Source organism: Rutidosis leptorrhynchoides, chromosome 2 (assembly GCF_046630445.1).
Source record: "Rutidosis leptorrhynchoides isolate AG116_Rl617_1_P2 chromosome 2, CSIRO_AGI_Rlap_v1, whole genome shotgun sequence".
Lineage (NCBI taxonomy): Eukaryota > Viridiplantae > Streptophyta > Magnoliopsida > Asterales > Asteraceae > Rutidosis > Rutidosis leptorrhynchoides.
This window is the reverse complement of record NC_092334.1, coordinates 101,470,806-101,484,607: the sequence shown is the minus strand read 5'-3', so window position 1 is coordinate 101,484,607 and position 13,802 is coordinate 101,470,806.

Genomic DNA, 13,802 nt, shown 5'->3' with positions numbered 1-13,802 from the left:
TATATACACTCCAATGATCAGCTCTTTGCAGCCCATGTGAGTCACCTAACACATGTGGGAACCATCATTTGGCAACTAGCATGAAATATCTCATAAAATTACAAAAATATGAGTAATCATTCATGACTTATTTACATGAAAACAAAATTACATATCCTTTATAGCTAATCCATACACCAACGACCAAAAACACCTACAAATACTTTCATTCTTCAATTTTCTTCATCTAATTGATCTCTCTCAAGTTCTATCTTCAAGTTCTAAGTGTTCTTCATAAATTCTACAAGTTCTAGTTACATAAAATCAAGAATACTTTCAAGTTTGCTAGCTCACTTCCAATCTTGTAAGGTGATCATCAAACCTCAAGAAATCTTTATTTCTTACAGTAGGTTATCATTCTAATACAAGGTAATAATCATATTCAAACTTTGGTTCAATTTCTATAACTATAACAATCTTATTTCAAGTGATGATCTTACTTGAACTTGTTTTCGTGTCATGATTCTGCTTCAAGAACTTCGAGCCATCCAAGGATCCGTTGAAGCTAGATCCATTTTTCTCTTTTCCAGTAGGTTTATCCAAGGAACTTAAGGTAGTAATGATGTTCATAACATCATTCAATTCATACATATAAAGCTATCTTATTCGAAGGTTTAAACTTGTAATCACTAGAACATAGTTTAGTTAATTCTAAACTTGTTCGCAAACAAAAGTTAATCCTTCTAACTTGACTTTTAAAATCAACTAAACACATGTTCTATATCTATATGATATGCTAACTTAATGATTTAAAACCTGAAAACACGAAAAACACCGTAAAACCGGATTTACGCCGTCGTAGTAACACCGCGGGCTGTTTTGGGTTAGTTAATTAAAAACTATGATAAACTTTGATTTAAAAGTTGTTATTTTGAGAAAATGATTTTTATTATGAACATGAAACTATATCCAAAAATTATGGTTAAACTCAAAGTGGAAGTATGTTTTCTAAAATGGTCATCTAGACGTCGTTCTTTCAACAGAAATGACTACCTTTACAAAAACAACTTGTAACTTATTTTTCCGACTATAAACCTATACTTTTTCTGTTTAGATTCATAAAATAGAGTTCAATATGAAACCATAGCAATTTGATTCACTCAAAACGGATTTAAAATGAAGAAGTTATGGGTAAAACAAGATTGGATAATTTTTCTCATTTTAGCTACGTGAAAATTGGTAACAAATCTATTCAAACCATAACTTAATCAACTTGTATTGTATATTATGTAATCTTGAGATACCATAGACACGTATACAATGTTTCGACCTATCATGTCGACACATCTATATATATTTCGGAACAACCATAGACACTCTATATGTGAATGTTGGAGTTAGCTATACAGGGTTGAGGTTGATTCCAAAATATATATAGTTTGAGTTGTGATCAATACTGAGATACGTATACACTGGGTCGTGGATTGATTCAAGATAATATTTATCGATTTATTTCTGTACATCTAACTGTGGACAACTAGTTGTAGGTTACTAACGAGGACAGCTGACTTAATAAACTTAAAACACCAAAATATATTAAAAGTGTTGTAAATATATTTTGAACATACTTTGATATATATGTATATATTGTTATAGGTTTGTGAATCAACCAGTGGCCAAGTCTTACTTCCCGACGAAGTAAAAATCTGTGAAAGTGAGTTATAGTCCCACTTTTAAAATCTAATATTTTTGGGATGAGAATACATGCAGGTTTTATAAATGATTTACAAAATAGACACAAGTACGTGAAACTACATTCTATGGTTGAATTATAGAAATCGAATATGCCCCTTTTTATTAAGTCTGGTAATCTAAGAATTAGGGAACAGACACCCTAATTGACGCGAATCCTAAAGATAGATCTATTGGGCTTAACAAACCCCATCCAAAGTACCGGATGCTTTAGTACTTTGAAATTTATATCATATCCGAAGGGTGTCCCGGAATGATGGGGATATTCTTATATATGCATCTTGTTAATGTCGGTTACCAGGTGTTCACCATATGAATGATTTTTATCTCTATGTATGGGATGTGTATTGAAATATGAAATCTCGTGGTCTATTATTATGATTTGATATATATAGGTTAAACCTATAACTCACCAACATTTTTGTTGACGTTTTAAGCATGTTTATTCTCAGGTGATTATTAAGAGCTTCCGCTGTCGCATACTTAAATAAGGACGAGATTTGGAGTCCATGCTTGTATGATATTGTGTAAAAACTGCATTCAAGAAACTTATTTTGTTGTAACATATTTGTATTGTAAACAATTATGTAATGGTCGTGTGTAAACAGGATATTTTAGATTATCATTATTTGATAATCTACGTAAAGCTTTTTAAACCTTTATTGATGAAATAAAGGTTATGGTTTGTTTTAAAATGAATGCAGTCTTTGAAAAACGTCTCATATAGAGGTCAAAACCTCGCAACGAAATCAATTAATATGGAACGTTTTTTATCAATAAGAACGGGACATTTCATTGTGTACATAAGCGTAAATAAGATGCTTGAAGTGGGGTTTCGTTGTACATTTTAAAATGAAAAAGAATCTGATCTGGGGGAGTGGCGCACCGTGCAGGCCTTTGGCGCGCCGCGCCATTGGTCTGTAACAGATTCCTTTCTTTTAAATTAGATATTTTGAGGGCTTATTGGTAATTACACATGGGGGCCTAAATTTAAGGCCTAGATTCAGTCTTGGAGCTTCATTTACTCCATCTTCAACAACCTTTATCACCTCCATTTAATTTCTAGAGAGAGAGTGATATTCTAGTGAGGGAAAACTCATTTTGGGGAAGAAGAAGAAGGAATCTTGCTTAAGCTCAAGTTCTAAAGTTGTTCATCTACTTCCTAGCTACGTTTTGAGTGTGGTGGTATGTTCTAACTTTGTTTTCCTTGTTTATTTTGATTAAGGGTTAGGGTTTGGGGTAAGTGATGAATTTAAAACCCATTTGTTAGTGAATTGGGTGTTTTGGGTGAATTTGGGTCATGTAGGCTCAAAGATGACTAACCAGGGTTTTTCAAGGTATTAATTGATGTTTATGAGCTTAAATTAGTTAGTAAATTACTAGCACACCTAGAGATAAGTAAATGGGCGTTGTGTGGGTTAGTGGATGACCCAAAATGGGTGTGTTGACCTTAATTTGGTCAAATGGGTCAAAATGGACCTAAGTTCGTTAATGTTGGTGTGTAATGCATAAACCTTGTGTTGAAATGTGTTTTAAACCTAACTTGGCTAATGATTAGGGTTTTGGGGATGTTAGCCCAAATATTAGGGTTACGGGTGCAAATGGGTCGAGATTACACCATGGGTCAAGATGACACTGGGATGGAGTTTTAGTTGGTTGACCAACTTGAGTTTGTGATTGATATTTTGTATAATGTAATAGGTACGTTACATTGAAGGTTTCCGAGCTTGATTATCTTTCACAAGAGATTTTGAGGTGAGTGGAGTAATTATACGTATGTGTATATGATGCGTTTATTTGTGGATGTTATGGTATGAACCATCGAGCCGGTAGTGCCATAACATGTGTGCGATAAGATGTGAACCACGAGCCGGTAGCATCGAGTGTGAACCACGAGCCGGTAGCACTATAAAATAAGATGTGAACCATGAGCCGGTGGCATCGAGTGTGAACCACGAGCCGGTAGCACTATAAAAGAGTATGACTCAATTGCGTATGGTGTGAACCATGAGTCGGTAGCACCATAGCGTTTATGGTTAACCATATTGAGATTGTCGATTATTTACCATATTGTTTATATATATACATTGTTTTGAGTATATGCTAATGCGGTTTTGTGTTAAAGTACGACTTGTTAAGTGTTTTGGGTACGATGACATGCTAATTGAGTTACAAGTTCGTATGAGGTATTTGGTGAATGTGATTGCAAATAGATGAGTTATATATATGTGTGTGTAATTATTGCATTCACTAAGCTTTGCTTACCCTCTCGTTGTTTACCTTTTTATAGGCTCAGGTATGGACAAAGGTAAGGGCGTTTGTTTGGTGTAGAGATCCCGTTGTGTTAGGGGACGCTTTTGGAGATTTAGCTTTGGAGTTTGACCGAGACTTGGGTAGTTTAACCCCAAACACCATGCTCGTAGGGTCGTTTGGTATTTAAACTTTTTGTGGTCGAAACTCTCGTTATGTATTAAACTCGTAATTCGGGCCGATGTGGGTCCCGCTTTGTAAAACTTATTTTATGTTTGAATCGTGTTAGTTTTACATATTGGAATATGTTGTTAAAAGCGTTTCGTCTAAATATGTCGGGAAGTGGGCGATCTTTTTCACAAAAAAGGAAAAGTTGGACAGGCCAGTTTGGCGCGCCGCGCAGGTAAGTGGCGCGCCGTGCCACTATGCCGTACAAAAATTTTTATTTTTTTTTATTTTGCATATTTCGATTGCATATGGGTTGGGATGTTACAACCAACCACTTGCTTACTTTTCCCGCGTATCGACTTTTACTACTTTCCACTGTGAGTTATAGCATCCCTTTTTAATTTAACTATTTTGGGAACTGAGAATACATGCGCATTTTACATACTAGGCATGAGTACTTAAACTTTATATGTGTGTGGGTTATACAACGGCATAAACTTTCCCCTTAGCTCGGTAACGTTTAGTCATTGGTCTTTGAACCGGTGAAAGCGAATCTTAGATATGGATCCATAGAGTTTGACATCCTCACTCGGGCTAGTAGCGCTAGCATTTAACGGGTGTTTAATACTTCGTAAACATACGCACTCGCCAAGTGTACTTTTAGGGGGTGATAAACGTTAAGTTAGTTACCAAGTGCCCACGGTTATACATATACTTTTCATACTGTTTTGAAATGATGTTGAAGCACTGAAATCTCGTGGCCTACCTTACATTACTGTTATACTTAAACTATAGCTCACCAACCTTTGTGTTGACATTTTAAGCATGTTTTTCTCAGGTGCTTAAGGTTTGCTTGCTTCCGCTGTACTAGTCATGCTTTGTAGACACCCGCTGCGCTTATTAGAGATGTCACCGCATGAAACGTTTATTTTGCATTCAAACAATATTACTTTTTAAACGATGTATTTGTAACGACCTATGGGTCAGGTACTATTATTGCTTGCTGTTCGTAGAAGCATACTTTTGGTTGTTAAACATTTGACGTTGGTTAAAACGTCACTTCATTTTATGAATTCAACTTATTTTGAAACAGCATATAGTATTTGACCTTGTAATGATCATGTTATTGATGATTCGTACACGATGGTTTTGTACAGGGCATCACATTTGGTATCAGAGCATTGGTTGTAGGGAATTAGGTTGCATTAGTGAGTCTGGACTGATCCGAGTAGGATTCACTAATAGGACTAATCTACCACTTGCTAGTTTACCTGTTTCTGCAAAACTTGCTGCATGCTGCTGCTTACTTTTACTGCTATATGCCGTATGCTACTACATGATTTCACTACTGCATGCTACTATCTGCTTTCGATTGCATGCTACTTCTGTACGATTCCTTATTATTGCCATGCTATTTACCGCTATACATTATCTAGACTGTCTTAGTTACTTTGCCTAATACGTGCTTGCTTTATGACTTACTGACATGGAAAAAGTTATTTTTCCTTATTCAGATGTCGGATATTCCACCTGTTATCATTTTGGAGAGCGACACAGGCTCATCCGCCACCTCGCCTGCCATTGTTGCCAATTCTCAGATCCCGTCGTCGACACCCTCCAGTGACTCTGGTGCTTCATCCTCTGGAGCCAGTAGCCATGCACCCGACCCAGTGGTCACCTCAGACGGAGCCGAGGACCTACAGGAGATTCCAACTACACTTGTCCCAGGACCCTCGGAGCCACAGCACCATTCCGGTGGTGCTGTGATTCCCGCAGAACTTGGGGAAGGTCCGGTCCGTAATGAGCATAACCATTGGTGCCGACGCCTTCCTGACGAACGTCTCGTGCCGATCCCGCCTTTCAGATACCGACTGATGATAGCTGGCCGAGTAGAGCCACCCGTGCAGCCACCCCCAGGTGATTCCGACGACTCATCATCCGACGACTCATCCTCTGATGACTCCAGTGACGAGGATTCCGACAAGGATCCCAAGGAAGCACCCGTACAGCCACCCTCTATCCCTCCGAAGAAGCGGTATCGTTTCGACGATACTGTTATTCCTGGGGTTAACAGAGGAAGATCGTCCGTTAACGCACATGGACTGAGGACTAGAGTTACCGCCCGTAAGCGGATTGTGCCGTATCCTGCTGATCCGTTCATACGTAAGGCTCCCCATTATGCAGCATCTACTTCTGGTGCCGGACCATCTGCACCACCAGCACCACCCGTACTGACTGCACCGCCTACCCTACCATTTCCCTCTGTCGAGGAACTGACAAGGGAAGTGGAGATCCTCCGTGCTCGGGTAACTTAGCTCGAGGACCAGATGTCCCACATAATGGACATCCTTCACCCACCGTCACCGTAGGACATTTGTAGTAGATTTCATTATATAATCTCGTTTGTAGTATTATGTTTTACTTATGTATTGTACGAACCTATGCGGATGTATGCAACTTATTATTAATGAATGGAACTTTGTGTTGTTTAACCTTTGTACGGTGTTCTATTTACGTTACAGTATGATGACTTTGTGGTATCTGAATCTATTTGCGTTACTTAATTAACATGTGATGTGTTGATTCCATGTTGGTTACCATATACTGTATTATTATACTGGATTTTGACTTGAGTCAAAATTTTTGAACATCAATGGCCAACGGAAGATCAACGCCAACTGCAGCACAGATCGAGGAAATGATCGCTGAACGTGTGGCCGCAGATTTAGCGGAAAGGAACCCCCAAGCTCCACCAGTTAACCAGCCCATTCGTAATGGGTGCACATACAAAGAGTTTCAAAGCTGCAAGCCCCACAACTTTAGTGGTACTGAGGGGCCGGTTGGTCTCACTAGGTGGTTTGAGAAATTAGAATCTGTGTTCCGTGTTAGTAACTGCTCAGAGACGGACAAAACCAAGTATGCCTCATGTACGCTGTCAGACGGCGCACTAACCTGGTGGAACACACTGGCTCAAGCAAAGGGTATTGACGAGGCGTATGCTACACCGTGGGAAGAATTCAAGGGGGCCATGATTGAAGAGTACTGTCCCCAAACAGAGATCCAGAAAATGGAGATTGAGTTTGGGCAGTTGAAGGTTGTGGGAAACGATCTCGATGGTTACAACCGTAGGTATCTGGAATTCGCCCTGATGTGTCCTACGATGGTTACCCCGGAGTTTAAGCGGATGAAAAGGTACTTGTGGGGACTTCCTAAGTCCATTAAGGGAAATGTCACCTCGTCTAAGCCACCTAATGTCCTGGAAGCAATGCGCATGGCGCACACCTTAATGAACCAAATTATCAGCGATGAACCGGAAAAGGCAAAATCCGAAGCGGGTAGTAGTGATAAGCGTAAGTGGGACAACAACAAGGGGAGAGCCTATGATCAAACCCCCGCTAAGAGGCACAACAATGGTGGGAATCCCAATCCGAACACCAACTCGAACCCCAACTACAAGGGTACTCTACCACAGTGCAAGAGTTGCTACAAGCACCATACCGGGTACTGTAACGTTGTTTGTGAAAAGTGCAAAAGGACCGGGCATATTGGCAAGGACTGCAAGATCACCACCATGACTGGGAAGCCGAACCCCAATGGACCGAGAAAGTGTTATGAATGCAGACAGACGGGCCACTTCAGAAATGAGTGTCCCAACAAGCGAAAGGACGGCGGACCACCGCTTGGCAGAGCTTTAAATGTAAATGCAAGGGATGCCCATGAGAACCCCGACTTGGTCACAGGTATATTCACTATCAACAATCTATTAGCTTCTGTTCTATTTGATACTGGTGCCGATAGAAGTTATGTATGTAGACACTTTTGCTCTAAGATAAATTGGTCGTTAGTTCCTTTAAAGGAAAGTATGCTTGTAGAGGTAGCCAATGGTAAACTTGAGAAAGTTGACCAAATTAGTCGAGGAGCTATTATCAACATAGCTGGTGTGGATTTCGAGATTGACTTGATACCCATTAAATTGGGAAGCTTTGATGTGAATGGTTGACCAAGATAAGGGCCGGCATTATCTGTGGAGATAAAGCTCTTCGTATACCACACGAAGACGGTGAGCCACTAATTATTTACGGAGAGAGATGTAGCTCGAAAATGAATCTCATTAGTTGCATTAAAGCGCAAAAGGTCATGAAGAAAGGACGTCTTGTTGTTTTGGCACATGTGAAAACGTTAGAAACTGAGGTGAAGAGCGTGGATGACGTACGAATTGTGAACGAATTCTCTGATGTCTTTCCGGAAGAATTGCCTGGATTACCGCCACCGAGAGCAGTGGAGTTTCAGATCGATTTAGTGCCAGGATCTGCACCTGTAGCTCGTGCACCTTATCGACTCGCACCTTCCGAGATGCGAGAGTTGCAGAGCCAATTACAAGAACTGCTAAACCGTGGATTTATCCAACCAAGTTTCTCGCCTTGGGGCGCACCTGTTTTGTTTGTGAAGAAGAAGGACGGAACCTTCCTCATGTGTATCGACTACAGCGAACTCAACAAATTGACGATCAAGAATCGGTATCCTCTTCCCCAAATTAACGATCTTTTTGATCAACTACAAGGATCGAGCATTTACTCTAAGATCGATTTGCGATCCGGTTATCACCAGTTGAGGGTGAAAGAGAGCGACGTGATGAAGACTGCATTCAGAACCCGTTATGGTCATTATGAGTTTCTCGTGATGCCATTCGGTTTAACCAACGCACCTGCCGTGTTTATGGATCTCATGAATCGTGTCTGCAAGCCATACCTGGATAAGTTCATTATCATCTTCATAGATGATATCCTCATCTACTCCAAAAGCGAAGAAGAACATGAGCAATATCTTCGTCTAGTGCTTGAACTCTTGAGACAAGTGCAACTTTATGCCAAATTCTCCAAGTGTGAATTTTGGTTGAAGGAAGTCCAATTTCTGGGTCATGTTGTGAGCGACCAGGGTATCAAAGTTGATCCCGCAAAGATTGAAGCTATCAACAAGTGGGAGACCCCCACTACTCCAACTCATATCCGCCAATTTTTAGGTCTCAACGATTACTACCGAAGATTTATTGAAGGTTTCTCTCTGATTACGTGTCCTTTGAGCGCGCTGACTCACAAGGGCAAGAAGTTCATTTGGGAACCCGAATAGGAATCAACATTTCAAACCTTGAAAAAGAAGTTAACCACCGCACCTATCTTATCACTTCCTGAAGGCAGTGACGATTTTGTCGTTTATTACGATGCTTCGAAAAGTGGTTTTGGTTGTGTACTGATGCAACGCACAAAGGTTATCGCTTACGCCTCTCGTCAACTGAAGATTCACGAGCGAAATTACACAACTCACGATCTCGAGCTTGGAGCCGTTGTCTTTGCATTAAAGCTGTGGAGACACTATCTTTATGGAACTAAGAGCACTATTTTCACCGATCATAAAAGCCTCCAGCACATCTTCGATCAGAAGCAACTGAATATGAGACAGCGTTGATGGATCGAGACACTGAATGACTATGATTGTGAACTTCGTTATCACCCGGGTAAGGCAAATGTTGTAGCTGATGCTTTGAGCCGAAAGGAGAGGATGACACCTCTTCGTGTTCGGGCACTGAACATCACCATTCATTCGAACCTAAATAGCCAGATCCGAGCAGCCTAAGAAGAGGCTCTCAAAGAGGAGAACATATCTCATGAATACTTGAACATTCTCGTCTCTCTATTCGAAGTTAAGGAGACTGGACTCCGATGCTATGCCAGAAGAATTTGGGTACCTCGTTATGGAGATCTACGGAACCTTATACTAGATGAAGCCCACAAGTCAAGATATTCGATTCATCCAGGATCCGATAAAATGTAACACGATCTTAAGGAATAGTACTGGTGGCCTAATCTTATGAAGGATGTTGCAACTTATGTTGGTAAGTGTTTGACTTGCTCAAAAGTTAAGGCCGAACATCAGAAGCCTTCTGGGTTACTTCAGCAACCGGAAATCCCACAATGGAAGTGGGAAAGGATAACAATGGATTTCATTACGAAGTTACCAAAGACGGTGGGCGGATACGATACCATCTGGGTTATCGTTGATCGTCTTACTAAATCTGAACACTTCTTAGCCATGAAGGAAACGGATATGATGGAGAGACTCGCTCAACTATACATAAAAGAGGTTGTATCTCGTCATGGTGTGTCCCTGTCGATCATCTCAGATCGCGATCCCCGTTTTGCTTCCAGATTTTGGCGTTCTTTGCAAGAAGCCTTGGGAACTCGTCTCGACATGAGTACCGCGTATCATCCACAGACCGACGCACAAAGCGAATGCACGATTCAGACTTTAGAAGACACGTTGCGTGCATGTGTCATTGATTTCGGAAAGGCTTGGGAAAGGCATTTGCCGCTAGCCGAATTCTCTTACAACAATAGTTATCATTCGAGTATTAATGCCGCACCTTTTGAAGCGTTGTATGGCCGCAAGTGCCGATCTCCTATTTGTTGGGCCGAAGTAGGCGAAACGCAAATCACAGGACCCGAGATAGTCCATGAAACAACTGAGAAGATTGTCCAAATTCAAGCGAGACTCAAGACGGCCCGTGATCGTCAAAAGAGTTATGCCGACCTTAAACGTAAGGACTTTGAATTCAACGTGGGTGACCGTGTAATGTTGAAGGTCCCGCCTTGGAAAGGTGTGATCCGTTTTGGAAAACATGGGAAGTTAAACCCGCGATACATTGGTCCTTTTGAAATCTTGGAGCGTGTTGGACCCGTTGCTTACCGTCTGGACCTTCCGACTCAATTGAGCTCAGTTCATCCTACCTTTCATGTATCGAATTTGAAGAAGTGTCTTGCTGAATCGGAACATGTCATACCATTGGAGGAACTTACGATTGACGATAAACTCCACTTCGTGGAAGAGCCTGTCGAAATTATGGACCGTGAGGTCAAAACTTTGAAACGAAACAAGATTCTGATCGTTCGAGTGCGATGGAATGCCAAACGAGGACCTGAGTTTACCTGGGAACGAGAGGATCAAATGATGCAAAAGTATCCTCACCTTTTCCCGACTCCTCCATCTACCTCAGCTTAAAATTTCGGGACGAAATTTTCTTTAACAGGTGGGTAATGTAACAACCCTGGATTTTCCAATGTTTAATTATTAATAATTTATTATTAATGCTTGTGTTTTAATAAACGTCTTCGTATACGTGTTACTTGTTACCGTATTTAACTTTTCATGACCCGAATTATCTTTGTGACACACGTACTTTACACGAATAATATTTCGAATATTATTTACGTTCATGATTAATTATTATTAATCATTTTTTAACTAAGGTTACTAGTTAATTACTTGGGCTTGATTTATTAAATTTCATACTTACTTGGACTTGGGCCTTTATTATTGGAAATGGACTTGGAAGCCACCCTACACACTTAATGGACTAGTTGTGAGCCCATTTTATTACTAGTAACTTATTAATGTTAACCTTAGATTAATTAAGTTAAGTATGATGAGACTTGTGCAAGCATGCTAGAAACTCTTCCCCATACATCTAACTTTATCTATTCTAAGAATACACCATTCTCCCATGTTGGAAAGTTAGCTTTTGACCCTTCCCCATTTGTCCCAAAACCGTGAGCTCCATGGGGTGTGAGGGAGTTCAATTTTTTTTTATTTGTTACTTATTTACTTGTATACTATCTCATTTTTCAGACACAATTACTTGCATTTTCATTTCTCTCATCTTTTCTCTCTACTTTGTAAGTAACAAGGCTTTAGTTTCTCTCTTTTTCTTCCTCTAAAAACCGCCACCATCATCATTAAATTACTTGTTCTTTGTTGTTGTTTAATTACTTGTAGTTGTTTGTTGTTGTTAAAGATAAAGTTTTCTAACTTGTATCTTCATCTAATCTTGGTTACTTCCATCTTTTTTTTTTTTTGATGAAGAACCAAGAACAAGAACCTAAACTTTCTAGTTTATGGTTCTACACTTAATGTTTTAAAAGATATAAAGTTCATGAGTTTTAAAATCATACTTGTGTTCATGTTAGTAAACTTGAGGTTTACTTTCTTAAAGATCAAAGCCTTGGCTTGAATCTTTCTAAGTATGAACAACCATGAACTTATTACTTGTAGATTTAGTTTATCTCTTCATTTTATGTACTTTAAAGTTGTGATGTTGTTAAATTGGTCAAGTATTACTAGTTAATCTTGATCTCATATTTCTTGAAACTAAAAGTTAACTTTATAAGTTCAAGAACATGGAAGTATAACTTTCTAGTTATAACTTCATATACTTGTGTTGGATCTAAGCTTCTATAGCTTATGGTCTTCTAATTTTGTTGTAAATAAGAGCTTACAAGCTTACATACATTTTACAAGTTGAAAATCTAAGTTTCATAACTTATGGTTTCATTAAAGTGCAGATCCAATTTTTGTAACTTAGGATCTAACTTAAGAACACTAGATCTAGACTTTCTAGTCTAGGATCTTTAAGATCTAGCTAAGATCTAAGTTCTACAACTTAAGATCTTGATTATTTAGTTTACTTTCAAGTTTATAGCTTAATATTACTTTTGTAACTCATGTATGTGTCGGATCTAAGATCTTGATGTAACTTTGGTTCATCAAACTACATACAAATCTTAAGTGAGTTGTGCAACTTATCTTAGACTTACACTAGTGTTATGATGGTCAAACCTTGGTTAAGATGATGCAAACCCATCAACGAGTTGTACACTTGAAGCTATAAGCATCAAGGATGAGAACCGTGATGAGCATCAAGCACCAAGAACCCACTGGAACACCTTTCTTACTGTTTCTGGAACTAGTCAGACTACCTGGGCTACTGGAAAGTTAATTTTCAGTTATTTCGGTTCGATTAGATGATTTTCCGTTTAGACCTCTTCTTAATCCGAGTTACGGTTTAGGATCTATGGCCTCCCGAAATCACTACACCCTATTAACGTTGTGCTGAAATTTCTGACCTACTCGCACTTAAACCGTCACCACGGTCAAACGAAGATGAGTTTGGTTCTGGAAATTGGTCAGTACCTAGGGGACTCATATACGGAGCCATGGCTACTGGTCTCACCTCATTTCAGTTTGTATAGAGGTCGTGACGACTGAGCAAAGTCAGCCTTTATTTTAAACCCCAGTCTTGACTTAAAACTTACTTTACACTTTTGTTTAATGATGAATGATGATGGTACTTAAGACCTAATTTACATACATTTAAATCTTTGGGAACGATTTACTGACTTAGTAACTTTTGACTTAGGTTGAGGACCTTTCGGACCAACCACTTGCTTACTTTTTTCGCGTATCGACTTTTACTACTTTCCACTGTGAGTTATAGCATCCCTTTTTACTTTAACTATTTTGGGAACTGAGAATACATGTGCATTTTACGTTTTACATACTAGGAACGAGTACTTAAACTTTATATATGTGTGGGTTATACAACGGCATAAACTTTCCCCTTAGCTCGGTAACGTTTAGTCATTGGTCTTTGAACCGGTGAACGCGAATCTTAGATATGGATCCGTAGGGTTTGACATCCCCACTCGGGCTAGTAGTGCTAGCATTTAACGGGTGTTTAATACTTCGTAAACATATGCACTCGCAAAGTGTACTTTTAGGGGGTGATAAACGTTAAGTTAGTTAGCAAGTGCCCACGGTTATAC